This window comes from Chiloscyllium plagiosum, unplaced genomic scaffold, assembly GCF_037043375.1.
Source record: "Chiloscyllium plagiosum isolate Xiang-an unplaced genomic scaffold, Cpla_swu_hap1 HiC_scaffold_16, whole genome shotgun sequence".
NCBI classification, from domain to species: domain Eukaryota; kingdom Metazoa; phylum Chordata; class Chondrichthyes; order Orectolobiformes; family Hemiscylliidae; genus Chiloscyllium; species Chiloscyllium plagiosum.
The window spans coordinates 3386349-3407574 of NW_028270154.1; positions in this window are offsets into that span (position 1 = coordinate 3386349).

The window sequence follows — 21226 nt, forward strand, 5'->3', positions numbered from 1 at the left end:
AATAGAAACTGCTGTTGAAGCTCAGAAGGTCTGGCAGTATCTGTGGAAAGAACACAGAGTAATGTTTTGGCTCCAGTGACCCTTTACCAAAATGGGTTAAAAAGTGAAATCCAGACTTCATCATCAGAGACACAAAAGAAAACCAGTCACTACTGAACTTATATAACAAAAAATGACAGGAGCCAGTGCAAGACTGACAGCCCCTTGAACCTGCCCCAACGTTCAACATGATCTCGGCTCAGTTATGCCCCCTCAACTGCACAGCTTGTCAGATCCCCATATCCTTATCTCCTCTCATTGAGCAACACTCTTGTCCAGGAATCCATCCAGTGAATCTGCATGGCATCCCTGTAAGGTAATGATACACTTCTTTAGATACTGAGACCAAAACTGCTCACAATATTCCGGGACAAACACAAAGAACGCTGGAGAAGCTCAACTGATATGACAGCAGCTGTGCACAGCAAAACCAGTGAACACTTACCCGAGTCTGGTATGGCTTCTTCATAACGGTTTCATTATGGGGTCGGTTTCGTTAGAACTCTGTACAATTACAGCAAGACTTACTCTTGCAAAACCTCAATAAGGCCTATGTTAAAAATTGCTTGTAGGATTAGACTCCACACTGGTGGAAGGATATTGAAGCTTTCAAGAGGGTGTGATATAAATTTACTAAAGTGCTCGATGAAGTAGGGGCTTAACATTGTTTGTTAGAATGTAGGATGGTGTGACAGCCATGTATTATTAGTGAATGGAACAGCATTTTTCAGTTGCTGAAGGGTCGAGAACAATGGCGTATAAAGGCAAAATGAAACTCAATAGATGTAGAAGTATGGACAGGAGAAATTACTTTGTGCCTGTGATATCTGTGACTAAGTGGAAGATCTCTTGTATTTGATCATAGTCCAATTGAGGAATGCTGATATAAAATCTCGGTTAGCATTACCAACACAGTGCTGAGTGGTTGCGACACTGTCCACTATCTGGGACACTGAAAGTTATGGGGACATGGTGAGCGATTGGAGATGAGCTAGAAAGTCCATATTGAGCGAACAGAAAGTTTAATGGGATTTAAACCTTCTCACATATCACATGTGCTTCTCCCTGACAGGGAGAGCTGTAAAGCTGTGAAATTAAATTCCAGAGTCAGTGAATTAGACAGAAGGATGTTCCCAATCATAGGGGGAGCCCAGAACGAGGGGTCACAGTCTAAATTTTTATTTTAAATATGCATTTTTAAATATACAGAGTAGATCATTTAGACCAGAGATGAGGAAAGTTATCTTCACCCAAAGAATGGTGAGCCTCTGGAATTCCCTGCCACTGAAAGCAGATGAGGCCAAAGCATTGAATGTTTTCAAGAAGAAGTTAGATTTAGTTCCTGGGACTATAAGAATCAAAGGGTGTGAGAGAAATTCAGCGTAGGAGCTGGAAGATGTTGGCCTATTGGTATAATCCATCCATTTGTCTATTAATTCAGAGATTCATGTAATATCTGAATGATCTGGATCAAATTCCACCATGTTAGATGACTGCATTTGCTAAAACTCTGGGATTAATAGTCTTGCAATGACCATAAAATCATTGTTGTTTAAAATGTGATTTAGTTTACTAATATCCTTCAGGGAAGGAAACTGTTATCCTTAGTTGATTTGGTTGACATGAGCTTCCACAGCCACAGAATTGTAGGTGAATCTTAACTACTCTCTGCGCAATTACATCTGGGCAATACATGTTGGCCCAGCCAGTGACACCCACGTTCCATGAATGAATCTATTATGCACTGAGTTGAATGATCAGCCAAGATCGTTTGGAATGCTGGAGCAGGCTTGAAGGAATAAATAGCCTACTCTTGCTCCTATTTTCTATGTTTTTATGTGAACCATGGCAACATTTGAGATTTATGTGATACAAATGAATGAAGAAAAGAATTTGGAGACATAGGCTGACAGGATGGGTATATGCGATTAGAACCAATTACTCTAGAATGCGAAGAGCAAATGCTAACGCAGATTAGGCCAAGTGGCCTTTTTCAAAACTGCAACTTGCACAGATTCTGAGGTCAGGCAAATACAACTGTTAGAATGTGGGAAGAAATAAATAAAAGCTGGCTGCTTTTTCAAGATTATCTGTGACTGTTTACGATGAGGATGCAGCAGCACTGAGAAATATAAATATATTCGTGCAAGCGTTTCATTTTGGTAAATAATTTATTCTCCTCTGTTTCACTTCAGCTCACAAACCATTAGTGGATGGTCGCTAGCATACACAAGGCAGAGTTATTTATTCTCCCGTAGCTGAGTGAACACAGCCAATAACATTCCTGGTACCTTCGCTGATATGAAAATGTCAATGGCACGGACTCACGAGAGAGTCTTGTTTTCAGTCCCTCAGACTCTTCAAAAATACGTCTGTAGCTTAACAATTGGAGGACTGCATTTGACATTTTGGAAGCAAGTTACTCTCTAATTATATTTTAATTAGTACAATCATTTGTTCTAAAGATCATTAGCATTGCTATTCAAACAGTCCCGCAGTGCAAACATTTGTAGAGCTGTTTAACTCCAGAATTATATTGGCAAAAATTGGATCTTCCATTTTCACCGGTGCATAATGAGGTTGAACTTTGCAATTCCAATGAAACTAGTGCCATAGGCTGGATTTATCCAAATAGGTTTTGAAAATCTGTCAGCAGGTTTAAATTGGTCAGAACCCCACACTATGTCAGAAACAGTTGTTCCTGTCATTTTCCCAAAGTCAAGCAATGAATGACCAGAGGGTCACTTGCTGTTTGGGCTCGTGAGGAACAATTGCATGAGCTCCAGCTCAAAAGGAATTGTTGCCTGGAATGGGCAGTAAGGAGGAGAGCGGCTGCTTCCAAATGGAAGAGACCTTAACATAAAATTTAAAGATTAGCTTGTGCACAGTGAGGTGGAGGGTATAACTCCTCGGTACTGTGTTCTGTAGTTGCTGCAGGAGAGGCAGGTTCCTAAAGCAAATGGGAGTTGGTCTTCAGTTTCATATGGGGGCTGGTGGCAGCTGCCTCCAGGCTGTCAAACTGTATCCACTTCCTCTCACAAAAGCAAAATACTGTGGATTCCAGAAATCAGACAGAAACACAGAGAATGCTGGAGAAACTCAGCAAGTTTGGCAATGTCTGTAGAGAGTTATACAGAGTTACATGTTTTGAGTCTGGCATAGCTTTTCTTCAGTTCTTCACAGGTGAGATGTGGTGACCCTCAGGTTGAAATCATTACCAGTTGTCTCTTTCTAATGAGACAGCAATCCAATGGTCCTCTGAGACTATGGCAACTAAAGGTTAATTAAAGTTGCCATCCCTTTGCCATACCATAGTGCTGCTTTCCCACTGGGGGGAGAGAGACAGACAGAGAGAAAGAGAGCTCCTGGTGGAGCTTTAACCTGAGGCTCCCACACCTCAGGCAAAGGGAGAGGTTGAGAAGGAGAGTCCTTCATGGTAAACAGAGTTGGTGCAGGAATTCAACCTACGTGTTGGTGTCACTCTGTTTCACAAACTAGCCGCCCAGCCAACTATCTGAGGCATGTACCAATTGGCAAAAAGTCAAGCAGACTAGAGAATTTGTGATTGAAAAGGCAGAGTTTCACTTATAGAGCATTGAAAAATCACGAGGAAGCTAGAGGGAGCTGCTCCATTGGGGTAAGAACCATTAATGTCAGGCTGGCACTTGTGTCCTGGTAAATCATCAAACCAGCACCATAGACAGCGTTTTAAACTAACAGAAAATAAACACAGAGTATTTGTGTGAGGGGAGATTTACAAACCCAAAAAGAAAATTTAAGGCAATAAAACATTGGAGTGATTTGAATAAAAACAAAACATAATTGAACAGGAAGAGTCAAAGAGATTCACAGTAATCGTACATCTGTGTGTAATGCTGGTGCAAGGAATAATAGTCAAAGAATAAAATTAAAGACTCTATCTGAATATGCTGAGTAGCTACAATAATATAACTGCACTAATGGTACAACAGGGAAATATAGGTTAGATTTAACTAGCATCACAGTAACATGGTGACCAACATTTGGAAATGTGTACAACATTTTAAAAAGATGGATAGAGTATAGAGGGAGATAAGTCAACACAAATATTAACGGTTGGCATAAAGACATTTCTGAGTGTCATGAGTGGTAAGGAATGTCATATTCATAATTTAAATGGTTTCTCCTGAGAGACAAACAACTGGTGATGATTTTAACTTGAGGGTTACCACACTTCAGGTGTGTTAATGGTCTGTATTTGCAGAGTCATAGTGTCATACAGCATGGAACCAGACACTTTGGTCCTACTCATCAATGCTAGCTAGGTTTCTTCAACTTAACTAGTCCCATTTGCCTGTATTTGGCCCATAACTCTCTAAATCTTTCCTGTGTGTGGAGTCATAGGAGATGGGGAGCTAAATGAATATTTTTCCTCAGTATTCACACTGGAAAAAGACAATGTTGTCAAGGAGAGTAATGAGAAACTAGACTAGATGGGATTGAGGTTCACAAGGAGGTGGTGTTAGCAATTCTGGAAAGCATGAAAATAGATAACTCCCCTGGGACAGATGGGATTTATCCCAGGATTCTCTGGGAAGCCAGGGGGGAGATTGCCAAGCCTTTGGCTTTGATCTTTATGTCACCATTGTCTACAGGAATAGTGCCAGAAGACTGAAGCATAGCAAATGTTGTCCCCTTGTTCAAGAAGGGGAGTAGAGACAACCCTGGTAATTATAGACCAGTGAGCCTTACTTCAGTTGTGGGTAATGTTGGAAAAGGTTATAAGAGATAGGATTTATAATCCTCTCAATAGGAGTAAGTTGATTAGAGATAGTCAACACAGTTTTGTGATGGGTAGATTGTGCCTCACAAACCTTATTGAGTTCTTTGAGAAGGTGTCCAAACAGGTGGATGAGGGTAAAGCCATTGATGTGATGTTTGATAAGGTTCCCCACAGTAGGCTACTGCACAAAATACGCAGGCATGGGATTGAGAGTGATGTAGCAGTTTGGATCAGAAATTGGCCAGCTAAAAGAAAACAGACTGTGTGGTTGATGGGAAATGTTCATCCTGGAGTTCAGTTACCAGTGGTGTACCTCTAGGATCTGTTTTGGATCAACTGCTGTTTGCCATTTTCATAAACGACCCTGGATGAGAGTGTAGAAGGATGGGTTAGTAAATTTTGCAGATGACACTCAGCTTGGTACAGTTGTGAGTAGTGCTGAAGGTTGTTGTCGGTTACAAAGGGACATAGATAAGCTGCACAGCTGGACTGTGGCGTGGCAAATGGAGTTTAATGCAGAAAATTGTGAGGTGATTCACTTTGGAAGAAGTTACAGGAATGCAGGGTACTGGGCGAATGGTAAAATTCTTGACAGTGTAAATGAACAGAGAGATCTCAGTGTCCATGTCCAAAATCCCTCAAAATTGCCTCGCAGGTTGATAGGGCTGTTAAAAAGGCATACAGAATGGTAGCTTTTATTAGTAGAGGGATTGAGTTTTGATACCAGGAGGTCATGCTGCAGCTGTATAAAACTCTGGTGCGGCCGCACTTGGAGTATTGCGTACAGTTCTGGTCACCGCATTAAAACAAGGATGTGGAAGCTTTGGAAAGGGTTCAGAGGAGATTTACTAAAGTCTTATGAGGAAAGGTTGAGGGAACTGACGCTGTTTTCATTAGAGAGAGGAAGGTTAAGAGGTGACTTAATTGAGACATATAAGATAATCAGAGAGTTAGATAGGGTAGACAGTGAGAGCCTTTTTCCTCGGATGGCGATGGTTAGCATGAGGGGACATAGCTTTAAATTGAGGGTTGATAGATATAGGACAGATATCAGAGGTAGTTTCTTTATTCAGAGAGTAGTAGGGGTGTGGAATGCACTGATTGCAACAGTAGTAGACTCACCAACTTTAAAGGCATTCAAATGTTCATTGGAAAGGCATATGGACGAGATTGGAATAGTGTAGGTTCAAAGGGCTTCAGATTGGTTTCACAGGTCAGCACAACATCAAGGGCTGAAGGGCCTGTACTGCGCTGTTATGTTCTTTGTTTTGCGTCTATGTTCTATCCATGTACCTGTCCAAATGTCTTTTAACTGTTGCTGTTGTACTCACCTTTACCACTTCCTTCATTAGTTCATACATTATACGCACTACTCTCTATGTGAAAACGTTGTCCCTTAAGTACCTTTTAAATATCTCCCCTCTCACCCTAATCCTATGCCCTCTAGTTTTGGACTTCCCTACCCTGGGAAAAATGCCTTTGCCATTCACTATATCCATACACCTCATGATTTTATAAACTTCTATAAATTATGCCCTATCAATTGATATAACTCCTACTACCTACTTTGTCATTTGTCTGTATTTGAACTTTGTGCACTTTTGTACTAGCTTTATCTAATTTGAAGATAAGAAGCAAAGTTTCCATGATAAACTCTGTTTTTCATGTTAAATTAATATCATTGATCTTGCTGTAAGCTATGGCTTGGAAAGGGTTAATAATCCAAATGACCAATATACAGCTGCCATGTTTGAAACTGAAGTTAGGACAGCCTGTTGAGGGCCTTTTGTGGTAGTGTCCCCAGGTCTAAGTCAGGAACCCTAGGTTCAAGTCCCACCTGCTCCAGAGGTGTGTAATAACATCTCTGAATGGTTGATTGAGGGGAAAATGTCTATAGGAGATCCTGCTGTGCAGATGGAACTGAAAGATCTCAGAAGTTCTGAAGTGACTCCAGAGACCAATTGATAATTTCTTGTCCCAAGCTGAATGAAGGAGAAAGAGCTGATATAAGCTCACATCATTGTTGCCCTGTTTTGTTAAATATTGCTTTAGAACTTAAGTTTCTTGAGTTATTGCCTTATTGGTTAAAGTTGCATATTAACAAATGCATGTTGTGATTTGTGTTTGAATTACAGAACCGCTTCAATGTACATTATAATATGAAAATTATCTGGAGAGTCCACACCTTCAGTTTATGGAATCATAGAATCCCTTTTATGTGGAAGAAGGCTACTTGACCCATTGAGTCCGGACCGCCCCACCAAAGAGTATGCCACCCAGGCCTATCCTATCCCTGTAACCACATTTCCCATGGTTAACCCACCCGACCTGCGCATCCCTGGACACAATGAGCAATTTAGCATGACAATCCACCAAACTTGCACATCTTTGGACTGTGGGAGGAAATCCAAGCACATGGGGGAAACCAACACAGACTCAGGGAGAATGTGCAAACTCTACACAGATAGACACTGAGGCCGGAATCAAACCCAGATCCCTGGCACTGTGAGGCAGCAGTGCTAACCACTGAGCCACTCCAAAAGTCAACACCAATGAATTCCAGACCACCTCCCTACCCTAGCTTTGTCTCCAAACTTGAAACTTAACACACTGGAGAGAAACTGGTGTGAATATTGTGAGCAAGCCCTAACTATTCTCCTTTGTGTAACAATGCTTTTAACTTCAATTCTTCCTGACTGGGCAACAGAATTATTGATCATGTAACCAAAATTAATGGCAGATAATAAATTTTTCTCCTCCAGAACCTAGGATATCAACCAGTCTGTAAACCACAGCTGCAGATACAGCAGCAAGAAAAACAAATGTCATCTATATATTTCAAATCTAGTGACTGAGACATGTCAGTCTCCAAGCCTATTGGAATAGAGTGGCATGGAGTATAGTACAGTAGAGTACAGTGTATAGCAGTGTGCAGTGTACTGCAGTGTACAGTGGTATAGAGTAGAGCAGTGTACAGTGGAGTACAGTACAGTGATGTACAGTGGAGTGCAGAGGTGTACAGTGATGTACATTGTACAGTGGTGTATAGTGGAGTTGAGTACAGTGGTGTACAATGGAATACAGAGATGTACAGTGTGCAGTGGTGTACAGTGGAGAACAGTGGAATACAAAGGTGTACAGTCGAGTACAATGGTGTACAGTGGAGTGCAGTGGTGTACAATGTGCAGTGGTGTACAGTGGAGTTGAGTACTGTGGTGTACAGTGGAGTGCAGTACAGTGGCATACAGTGGAGTACAGAAGTGTACAGTGTACAATGGTGTACACTGGAGTAGAATAAGAGGTGTACAGAGACGTACAGTGGAGTAGAGTACAGTGGTGTACAGTGGAGTACAGATGTGTACAGTCTACAGTGGTATACACTAGAATAGAGTGCAAAGTGTACAGTGGTGCACAGTGGAGTACAGAAGTGTACAGTGGTGTACAGTGGAGTAGAGTAGAGCAGTGTACTGCGATGTACAGTGGAGTACAGAAGTGTACAGTGTACAGTGGTGTACACTGGAGTAGAGTACAGAGTGTACAGTGATGTACAGTGGAGTACAGAAGTGTACAGTGGTGTAGAGTAGAGCAGTGTACTGTGATGTACAGTGGAGTACAGATGTGTACAGCCTACAGTGGTGTACACTGGAGTAGAGTACACAGTGTACAGTGATGCACAGTGGAGTACAGAAGTGTACAGTGTACAGTGGTGTACAGTCAAGCCTGCACTGCTGTTTGTTCCAGCTTCTAATTTCCCTCTTCAGAATCCAAATCAAATCTTAGAACCATGTATGCAAGTGCCTCAATTCCCATGTCCACATTATGCATTGTGGGGAGACTTGATGAAGCAGAATGCATAGGAAATGAAGAATTATAGTGGAACATGAAGCACATTTATACACATTACGTTTTTACCTAAAATGTGCAATGCAATAGTTTTCTCAATACTGAGTTTATGAGGCATCGCACAAGAATATTGCAAAGGTTGTAGTGATCTTGCTTTTGATGATATATTGGAATTCTGTGGGAATTTAAAAAAAAATTCCTCTCAGTTCGCACTCTGGTATCTTTGACGTGGTAACCATAGAATTACCCATCCTGAAATTTTCTCTGTTATTGGTACTTTGTTGCGGCTCATATTGAAGTTTATACTAACTGCACATCAAACATTGCAGTAGATTGAAAAGATTACAAAGCTTTGATTTTGTTGATTTTAATGCTTATGACAATATGTCTAATGTGTAGTATAAAGGGTTATGGCCTGACTGTGATAAGCAAATGGGAAACTGTATATTCCCACAGAGAGGACTCTTGTAGCACTGTGGCAGTAGTCCTCACTTTGAGACAGATCAGGTCATGGCCCACCTACGCCTCATGTGATAGAACTTGCTTTAAAAGATTGGTTGAAAACATTCACACAATTCATAGGAAGTGATCCAGTGTCACTAAATCTTCTCTCTCGCAGCCTTTTAGTAAAATGAATGCAAAGTAAAATGTAACTGAAATGAAGAGTCTATCTGTTCATGTGTTTGGCTCAAAAAGGGATTCTTTCACAGTTCCATTGAGTACAGGCCTAACCTCCTCATCCCCGCCCCCCCCTCCCCCCACTTCATACAACACAGTCTTCACACCCCAGTGAACCTCTACCCTAGACTGCCTTCAATGTTCTTACATCTTTCCTTAGATAAAGTAACCAAAACTGTTCACAGATTAGATGTAGTTTAACTCATGCCTTGTATAGTTTCAGTATGAATATCCTATTTTTGCCCTCCATTCCCTTTGCAATAAAGGGCAACATTTCATTTGTCTTCTCTATTACCCGATGAACTTGGATGTTAACTTTTTGTGATGTATGCACAAGGACTTCCAAATCCCTTTATTCTGTGGCTTTCCGCATTTATCTCCATTTCAATAATATTCAGCTCCTCTAGTCTTCATGTTCAAGTGTTTGACATCACATTTCCCCACACTATATAGAATCATAGAGTCATAGAGATGTACAGCACAGAAACAGACCCTTTGGTCCAAATCGTCCATGCCGACCAATTATCTCAACCCAATCTAGTCCTATTTGCCAGCACTTGGCCCTTATCCCTCTAACCCTTCCTCTTTATATATCCATCCAGATATCTTTTAAATGTTGCCATTGTACTAGCCTCCACCACTTCCTCTGGCAGCTCATTCCATACACGTACCACTGTCTGAGTGAAAAAGTTGCCCTTTAGGTCCCTTTTAAATTATTCCCCTCTCACCCGAAACCTATGCCATCTAGTTCTGGACACCCCTCACCCCAGGGAAAAGACCTTGTCCATTTACCCTATCCATGCCCCACATGATTTTATAAACCTCTATAAGGTCACCCTTCAGTCTCCAACTCTCCAGGGAAAACAGCACCAACCTATTCAGCATCTCCCAATAGCTCAAACCCTCCAACCCTGGAAACATCCTTGTAAATCTTTACTGAACCTTTTCAAGTTTTGCAACATCCTTCTTATAGGAGGGAGACCAGAATTGCACACATTATTCCAAAAGTGACCTAACCAATGTCCTGTACAGCTGCAACATGACCTCCCAACTCCGACACTCAATGCTCTGTTCAATAAAAGAAAGCATACCAAATGTCTTCTTCAATATACTATCTTCCTGAGACTCCACTTTAGAGAAACTATGAACCTGCACTCCAAGGTCTATTTGCCAAGTCCTTCTCCGGTCATTTAACCTGCTCTTTGTGTCAACCTCACCACCTATCTTCCTAGCTATTCTTGAATCAATTGTTAAAATGGCTGAAATTGAGCTGTTTCTGTTTCCTGCAGTTTACAATCATTCCTTCCTAGAGCCTAAGAGCTGTCCAGCTCCTCATTCTTTCACTCTTCTACCATGTTGCAGGCTTTCAAATTTCAACCTTGCAATCACCAGCTATTGACCTGGACTCAGTGATTACAAACATGAATCTGAATTAGAGTTTGTAAGTTGAATCTTGAGGGAAGACCAGAAACAAAACCACTCAATCTCAATTGACGCACTGTAGTACTGAGAGGAATTCTGCTATCATAGAGGGATTTTCTTTCAATTAACAAGTTAGTCAAAAACTCACCTACCCTCTCTGGTGGATGTTAAAGGTTGCAAGGTACAATTTGAGGAACTGCTCAGAAATTGTCTTGATGCCCTGCATATTATTTATTGCTCACATATTTTATTGATTTGGATAACACATTGATGGCCTGTGTGATAAACTGCATGATTTTGAAGTGTTTGCACACTTGCTGGAGTAAAAAGGATTCTTGATTCCTCCAATCAAAAGGAAACTAATGGGGTTTCTTGGAAAATAAGATCAACAGTTGAATTCAGGGTTTGATTCACCTACTAATTACCAAAAAGACGTGAAATACCCTGAAGCAATGCCTTTGGAGATGGGGCTTAGTGCCATTAATTGCTGGGAAATCTGGCTTTGGAAGAAACTACAGGGCACTATTCTGGCAGGTTTCAAGGAACCCTTTCTGATTTTGGTTTTTATTTCAGAAAAGACTTAGAAGTCACATGACACCTGATGAAGGAGCAGTGCACTGAAAACTTTTCTTCTCAAATAAACTTGTCGGACTATAACCCGGTGTCATTTGACTTCTGACTTTGTCCATCCCAGATCAACACCAGCACATCCACATCAAAAAAGATTCAGGGAGTGAAAAGGAAGGAAGACCTCCACATCTTACAGTAAAAACTGAAAGTTTCTCTTTCTCACTTGTTATAGATCAGATCAAACTCCCATAAAATATATCAAAGAGATAGTCTAGGCCCTAACTTTTTATCTTATTTAAGGACATGTCTAATGCTTTTATTCTAGGTGTGATTTGATTGGCCCACCACTAGGCTTTAAGCAAAACACAGTTTATTCTTACAGCACAGTTAAACTGCAAAAAATGAAGAATTGGCATTATGCTAATTCTGTTAAAATACTTCTGTTAAAATATTATTTAACTATTAATTAACCAACTGTTTTCATGTAACAGTATCCCATAAACATACCCTTAGCAAAACAGATTCTCCTCACGTGCTATTTCCCTTCCAGTCCAGTCCAGGAGAAAGGAACACTGAAAGAAACAATCAAACAGCAGAGAGACATCGCAAGCCTGTGGATGCAACAGAGAGAGCACTGTATTTATCACCTTCAACAGCCAATTCCAACCCACAACTGAAAGAAAAACCAAACCCTGAGTCTGTGTGAGCCTGATGCCACCCACTCATACATCTTTTGTCTAAAATGTTTTAAACAGCACTTAGAGAGCTCAGAGCTATTTACCCACTGCTTCTGAAGCAGAGATTCCATCACCACTGTGGCGACACCTTTCTGCAAGAGAAACAGCACAGATCACATCGCTCTGAAAGGTGCAGTATTGTACCACTCTCTTGGTTGAAGTTATTCTGAATCTGCTATTATTTCTAGATCTCAGTATCTTGATGACATTGTGAAACCTGAGAAGCTGGACTGTGACAACGTTTCAAACATTTGGAGACAGCCTGAAGCCTCCTGAACTGAAGCTTACTTGGAAGATCTTCTGTCGGTCTAAGGCTGTCAGCAATTCAACATTGTAAACAAAATAAAACAGGTTGACCATAAAATACTGTCAAATCTTGGCCTTCATATGCAAAACATTGGTCAATTATGTTTTTTTTTCTTTTACCCACTTTTGAAAACATCATCTCAGTTGAGTCATTATTGTTTATTTTTAATTCATACATGGGACAGAGGCTGGCCAGTATTTGTTGGCCAGCCTGTGTCCTATGGAGGGAGTGGATGCTTGTGGATGTGGTATCAATGAAGTGGCGGCTACTTTGTTCTGGATAGTGTCAAGCTTCTTAAGTGTTGTTGGAGCTGCACTTGTCCAGGCAAATAGGGAGTGTTCAATCACACACCTGACTTGTGCTTTACCTATGGTGGACAAGGTGTGGGGAGTCAGGAAGTGGGTTACTCCTGTGTTGTGTGAGTGTGTTTATTTTTTGATTTAAAAATAGCATGCCTTTTTTTTGACATATTTATGTTTTAGTGTCTGTTTATCATTTCCAGATTATATCTTTGTTGTTAAATATTTTTCTGCAATTTTTAGAAACACATTTTGTTTGATAATAAACAGGCATTTTTGAGTTCACTAAAGAAGCTTAGTGAATGTCCATTTTATGCTGAGTCGCAGCACACAAAGGAAACAAATGACCACTTTGGTGACTGAGTTGAAATATTGATACAAATTGGTGTAAACCAGGGAGCTCTGAAGCTTGATTTTCAATGTATTCCTAATGTCAGGGTCATGACAGAGTTTGGGGCTTTGATCTTGGAAGTAGCCAAAGGATGATTGGATATGGAAAAATAATAATTGATAAAGGATGAAAGGACTGGTGCTAGGTTTATCATATTGTAAAACCAAAATGGCATAAGAAGTGGCTAAAGTTTTCTTATTCCTGGTTATTTTACAAGATTTAACAAAGGCTAACCAATTTGACCTGGCCAAGGATTTAAAGGTGAAACTTCCTGCAAAAGCCAAAGGCCGCAAACTGATCAAGGTGTTGTCACAGCACTTGGCATTGATGGGAATTCAATATGGATTAGCTTTCCCAATGATTAACTAAATAAATGTGTGTGAATAAATAAAAACAATAATGACTTGACTGAAGAGTTTTTTTTTAAAGTAAAAGAAAAAAACCCTTATTGACCAATGTTTTAAACATGAAGGCCAGGATTTGACAAAAGTTTATGGTCAAAATGTTTTATTTTGTTTACAATATCGAACTGCTGACAGCATTAGACCAACAGAATTCCAACAGTGGCCTGACCAATGTCCTGTACAGTCGCAACATGACCTCCCAACTCATGTAGGAGAAAGTGAGGACTGCAGGTGCTGGAGATCAGAGCTGAAAATGTGTTGCGGAAAAGCGCAGCAGGTCAGGCAGCATCCAGGGAGCAGGAGAATCGGGCATGAGCCCTTCTTCAGGGAATCTATTAGCGTCATAGAGTCATAGATTCTCCTGCTCCTTGGATGCTGCCTGACCTGCTGCGCTTTTCCAGCAACACATTTTCAGCTCCCAACTCCTGTACTCAATACTCTGACCAATAAAGGAAAGCATACCAAAAGCCTTCTTCACTATCCTATCTATCTGAGACTCTACTTTCAAGGAGCTATGAACCTGCACTCCAAGGTCCCTTTGTTCAGCAACACTCCCTAGGACCTTACCATTAAGTGTATAAGTCATGCTAAGATTTGCTTTCCCAAAATGCAGCACCTCGCATTTATCTGAATTAAACTCAAACTGCCACTTCTCAGTCCATTGGCCCATCTGGTCCAGATCCTGTTGTAATCTGAGGTAACCCTCTTCGCTGTCCACTTCACCTCCAATTTTGGTGTCATCTACAAACTTACTAACTGTACCTCTTATGCTCGCATCCAAATCATTTATGTAAATGACAAAAAGTAGAGGGCCCAGCACCGATCCTTGTGGCACTCCACTGGTCACAGGCCTCCAGTCTGAAAAACAACCCTCCACCACCACCCTCTGTCTTCTACTTATGAGCCAGTTCTGTATCCAAATGGCGAGTTCTCCCTGTATTCCATGAGATCTAATCTTGCTAATCAGTCTCCCAGGGGAACCTTGTCGAACGCCTTACTGAAGTCCATATAGCTCACATCTACCTCTCTGCCCTCAACAATCTTCTTTGTTACTTCATCAAAAAACTCAATCAAGTTTGTGAGACATGATTTCCCATGCACAAAGCCATGTTGACTATCCCGAATCAGTCCTTACCTTTCCAAATACATGTACATCCTGTCCCTCAATATTCCCTCCAACATCTTGCCCACCACTGACATCAGGCTCACTGGTCGATAGTTCCCTGGCTTGTCTTTACCGCCCTTCTTAAACAGTGGCACCACGTTTGCCAACCTCCAGTCTTCTGGCACTTCACCTGTGACTATCGATGATAAAATATCTCAGCAAGAGGCCCAGCAATCGCTTTTTTAGCTTCCCACAGAGTTCTCAGGTACACCTGATCAGGTCCTGGGGATCTATCCACCTTTAACCGTTTCAAGACATCCAGCACTTCCTCCTCTGTAATCTGGACATTTTGCAAGATGTCACCATCTATTTCCCTACAGTATATATATTCCATATCCTTTTCCACAGCAAATACTGATGCAAAATATTCATTTAGTATCTCCCCCATTTTCTGTGGCTCCACACAAAGACCGCCTTGCTGATCTTTGAGGGGCCCTATTCTCTCCCTAGATACCTTTTTGTCCTTAATATATTTGTAAAAACTCTTTGGATTCTCCTTAATTCTATTTGCCAAAGCTATCTCATGTCCCCATTTTGCCCTCCTGATTTCCCTCTTAAGTATACTCCTACTTTCTTGATACTCTTCTAAGGATTCACTTGATCTATCCTGTCTATACCTGGCATATGCTTCCTTCTTTTTCTTAACCAAACCCTCAATTTCTTTCGTCATCCAGCATTCCCTATAGCTACCAGCCTTTCCTTTCACCCTGACAAGAATATACTTTCTCTGGATCCTTGCTATCTCATTTCTGAAGGCTTCCCATTTTCCAGCCGTCCCTTTACCTGCGAACATCTGCCTCCAATCAGCTTTTGAAAGTTCTTGCCTAATACCATCAAAATTGGCCTTTCTCCAATCTAGAACTTCAACTTTTAGATCTGGTCTATCCTTTGCCATCACTATTTTAAAATGAATAGAATTATGGCCCCAAAGTGCTCCCCCACTGACACCTCAGTCACCTGCCCTGCCTTATTTCCCAAGAGTAGGTCAAGTTTTGCACCTTCTCTAGTAGGCACATCCACATACTGAATCAGAAAATTGTCTTGTACAATTCCTCTCCATCTAAACCTTTCATACTATGGCAGTCCCAGTCAATGTTTGGAAAGTTAAAATCCCCTACCATAACCACCATTTTATTCTTACAGATAGCTGAGATCTCCTTACAAGTTTGTTTCTCAATTTCCCTCTGACTACTGGGGAGTCTATAATACAATCCCAATAAGGTGATCATCCCTTTCTTATTTCTCAGTTCCACCCAAATAACTTCCCTGGATGTATTTCCAGGAATATCCCCCCTCAGCACAGCTGTAATGCTATCCCTTATCAAAAATGCCACTCCCTCTCCTCTCTTGCCTCCCTTTCTATCCTTCCTGTAGCATTTGTATCCTGGAACATTCAGCTGCCAGTCTTGCCCATCCCTGAGCCATGTTTCTGTAATTGCTATGATATCCCAGTCCCATGTTCCTAATCATGCCCTGAGTTCATCTGCCTTCCCTGTTAGGCCCCTTGCATTGAAATAAATGCAGTTTGATTTATTAGTCCTACCTTGTCTCTGCCTGCCCTGACTGTTTGACTCACTTCTGTTCTCAGCTGTACCCGTCTCAGATCGATCTCTTTCCTCACTATCTCCCTGGGTCCCACCCCCCCACCTTACTAGTTTAAATCCTCCCAAGCAGTTCTAGCAAATTTCCCTGCCAGTATATTAGTCCCCTTCCAATTTAGGTGCAATCCGTCCTTCTTGTACAGGTCATTTATACCCCAAAAGAGATTCCAATGATCCAAAAATGTGAATCCTTCTCCCATACACCAGCTCCTCAGCCATGCATTCATCTGCTCTCTCCTCCTATTCCTGCCCTCACTAGCTCGTAGCCCTGGGAGTAATCCAGATATTACTACACTTGAGGACCTCCTTTTTAAATTTCTATCTAACTCTCGTAATCTCCCTTCAGAATCTCAGCCTTTTCCCTTCCTACATCGTTGGTTCCAATGTGGACAATGACCTCTTGCTGGCCCCTCTCCCCCGTGAGAACATTCTGCACCCTCTCTGAGACATCCTTGATCCTGGCACCAGGGAAACAACACACCATTCTGCTTTTTCTCTGCTGGCCACAGAAACCTCTGTCTGTACCTCGGACTACAGGATCCCCTACCACAATTGATCTCTTGGAAGCTGACATACCCCTCGTTGCATTAGAACCACACTCAATACCAGAAACTTGGCTGTTTGTGCTACATTCCCCCAAGAATCCATCACCCCCTAAATTTTCCAAAACAGCATACCTGTTTGAAATTGGTATATCCACAAAAGACTCCTGCACTCGTTGCCTACCTCTCTTACCCTTCCTGGAGTTAACCCATCTATGTGACTGTATCTGAGACTTTCCCCCCTTTCTATAACTGCCGTCCATCACATACTGTTGCTGTTGCAAATTCCTCATCGCTTCTATTTGTCTCTCCAACCGATCCACTTGATCTGATAAGATTCGCATCCAACAGCATTTATGGCAGATATAATCTGCAGTAACCCTTAAACTCTCTTTAAACTCCCACATCTGACAAGAAGTACATATCACTGTACTAAAGGCCATTTTTGCTCCTTCACAATCTACAGAACCAGAAAATAACACTGTCTTATTCCTCTACAAACACTGCCCCAGGTTAAATTAATAGCTATGGCTTATATTTTAAGTTTAATCAAGAGACTTAAATCCAAAAACATATAATCAAGAAAGAATCCACTGTACCCACTACTGCAGCCTTTCTCTTGGACAGACTTAAAACAACAATTAACTTATCTGATTCTGTGCTGTGAACTTCGCCCAACAGTTCCTCTAAGATTAGTTGTGTATTTCACTGTTTGTTAATTTTCCCAGATGCACTCCGATGTCCAGTGATACACGAATTCAAACAGCAAAGGCAGTAACTGTGCAGGTTTTCTCTCTCTCCTGCACTGTCCTCACCATGTACTTCCTTTGTCTGCTCTTCTCCCTTTTAAACTGCTGTTGTTTTGACTATTTTTTTGCAAAGTTCCAAAACAATGCAACAATTGTTGATGTGTATATGTTAGTTCTGGAGGCATGTAGGCAAAAGCTTTGAAATATGTAGAAGCAAGCTCAGAGAAAAACAGATTGACTCTAAAACGATAAAAGCGAGTAATTTTTACTATTGAATTAGACCCAGATGTCACAGTTAGAACCAATAGAGAATTTACTCTCTGAGAAGAATTCTAAAATTCACTTCTTCGAATAATTAGAACTCATGGTGAAGATCAGAGCTGGGCAGGCAGTGGACACAGCTAAAGATTATGAGCTGATCGTTAAAAACCTTTTTAACCATCACCACAAAAAAAGTAAGCATAGAAGATGGCAAAGTGAAAGGAAAGCAAGTAGCCAGGATAAAGAAGGGACTGTTGGAAATGTCCCAAGATTCTCTTCAGGCCAGAAAGTGCAGGAGGTGTGAATAAAGTAGGTATAAAAGATTTTGCCAAAAGTATAAAGGTTGTGTCTTTTTTTTTGTTTTTCTGTATTTTTAATGATAGATTAAAATGAGAAAAGAACTGTCTTAAAATAGCTGTACTGAAAGCAAGTAACTTGATCCTCATTGCAAGTGTTGTTTCCACAGTTGATTGTCCAAGCAGGAATTGAAACATAGTTTGCAGATCAGCTGGAGCTGATGGTTGTGTAAAAATGGAGATTCAGGCAACAAAAAACAGCTAGTTGGTTTGTGCAGAGGTGATCAGTTATTGAATATAAAGGCCTTCTGCTATGAGACTGGTTCTGAAGTAACTGAACAGCTTAGGATAGTGGTGGGACATGGCAAAATCTCCACCTGCTCTCTCTGCTCTCTGCAGTTAGAGTCAATTTAAGGCTGAAGCAAACCAATTTACCTTTTCGCCAAAAATTGATGTTAGCAATGACTTCAATCCAATAAGCCAAAGACTTCTTCACAAATGTGAACCAGCAACCCTATGCCTCCTGCAAATCTGTAACAATCAATTTGTGAATGGATGTATGTGTGTCTGTGTGAGTGTATGTCTGCATGTAAGTGTGTACACGGTGCGCATGTGTGTGTCCACATGTGTCAATTGTTCATACCTGCAGCCAGTGTGTATTTTCTTGTAATAAATAATCATTTTGGTTAGGTACAGAAGCCTGGATCTTGCTTTCTAAAAGAAAGTGAAGTCAGGGAATTTTGTGTTGTTTTCAAATTGCTAATTTTCACAATGACTCTGATAGCACAGAGGGTTGATTTCCAGCACATTACCTGTCACGATGCCATGACTTTAAGAGGTGTATTTTCTCTTTTGTTTGAATGAAGCAAGGTTGAGGCAGAGGTGGCATTCCAAGCCAGTAATGTCAACACCTTGTGAGGCCTTGGATCTTTTTTTTAAAGTTGAAACTATCGAAGTGGCATGAGTGGGTGGGGCTAAGCTCCCACAGAACCAGGATTTTAGTTTAACTTTCAGTAGCTATTACTGCTTGGAAGCTGCTATACATCTCTTCCTGCTACAGCAAAATGATAGAGTTCTCTTTCTCTCAGAGCTTTCTCTTGATGTTGTCTGACTAGACAATGTTGCATGTGGGACCATTTATTTTACTGAATTTGCCTTTGCCAACAGTTGATCAGTGGTAGTTAACATATACTATCCTGTTAGTATTTCGATAAGGTCATAGTTATGCTTTTGTTTGTTCTTATTTTGTCTGTATTTTAAGTGAAGTCTAAAAAGCAAACATACTTTGCTTCAAACCTGGTAGTTTGACCAAGCAAATTGCATCTCAAAACAATGCTTTACTCATGCCTTTAAAAATGAGAAGCAGTTGGGGTCTTGGCTATCTTCTTAACATGTTTTGAAGGAATTTGGTCTGGTCGATAACACTATCCCAGTGAGGTATGAGTCCTCAGTTAGTGAGCTGTGATAAAAGGAAAAGTAACCTCTTATTCCTTAAATGATACAATTAAATTCATAATCACATGAAACTCCTCCAAACACTTTTTCTTTGCTGTAGAAAGTCATAATTCTTCCAGAAAGTGCACTGAATGATTTACCAAATGGAATTTAATAGGGACTATCTCTCTGTCCTTTTCTTCAGAGTGCACTTAAAATGTGACTTAATGTCTGGAACATGGATAACTGTTTAGATATTAATACAAATTGTTTAGCAATTACCAGTAGATGAGGATGATATACTCTCAGGTGATGATTAACAAGAGTATAAGCTCTAAGCTTCCTTATAATCACAAAAATTTCAAGTGAGGTTAAAGAGATGCCAGCAAAACAGAATCCATCATCTTTGGTAACCAGAGCAATGGCTGAGCAAAGACATTGCCAGAAGTATACATTAATGTAGCTAACACTATCTTAAAAGATGTAGGTAATCCCAAAGAAATGTTGAAAAGTTTTCTTTAATTGAGGCTCAGCCAAAATTGAGCAGGTTGACACACCCAGAACACCTTTGACCTGAGGCTGAGTGAGTCTGAAAGTGTTAATAGTTAAGAATAGGATTCTGAGGGGGAAATAGCAACTCTGTTACAGACCTGCAGAGAAAGCAGAATTAACATTTTGGGTCCAGTGACCCTTCTTCAGAACTGATTGTAGGTAGGAAAAGGTGAGACTGTATGCTAAAGTTTAGGGGTGGGGGTGGGGGGGGGAGTGGAGAAGGGAGGAGTAAACAATAGGTGCAGATTAAGTCCAGAGACAGAAGCTGGACAGACAGAGGGATAGGTAAAGGTCAGCCTGAGGAAGTCAATAGCTGCTAATGAGGACCATTGGTGGCTGACAATCAGTTGGTTGTAGTAGCAACTCATGTGATGAGAAAGCTTGGTGTGTGAAGGTTTGGGTGAGGTCATGGAAGAAGGTGCTCAAACCCTCAAATGATAGAGCTCAATAGAGTCCAAAGGGGTATAGATTTCCCAAGCAGAAAATGAGTTGCTGTTCTTCCAGCTTGTGCTGAGCTTCACTGGAGCACTGCAGGCAAGCCTGAGACCAAGATATTGCCGGGGAACAGGGTCATATGTTAAAGTGGCAGGCAACTGGAAACTCTGGGATTTGTTTGCGGGCGGAACGTAGATGTTGTGCAAAGCAGTTGTCCAGCCGGCATTTCGTCTCCCCAATGTCAAGGAGGCCACGTTGTGAGTATTGAAAACAGTAGACTACATTGACTAAGATTCTGCTTCACCTTTTCCCATCAGTCCTGAAGAAGGGTCACTGGACCCGAATTGTTAACTCTGCTTTCTCTCAACAGATGCTGCCAGACCTGCTGGGTTTTGCCAGCAATTTCTGTTTTTATTTCAGGATTAGATCTGGTTAAACTTTTCCATCAACCTTCACATGGTGACATCCAAAGACTACGCTGTGAATTCATGGATCCCAAATGATCAGAAATAGGTAAGACAGAAAGGATCAAGCCAAGATTTAGCAAACAATATCTTCTGGTGATGTTTTAATTGAAAAAATGTTAAACATGATCAGGATATCCTCGATGGTGGTGAATTCCGTGAAAAGTGAATTCCAAAATAAACGTAATTTTTGGCTCCAACTTCAACCTCTAATTCATGATAAAATCTAGTCTATACTGCCCCGTCTAGTTAGGCAGTACTTATTTTACATGTTA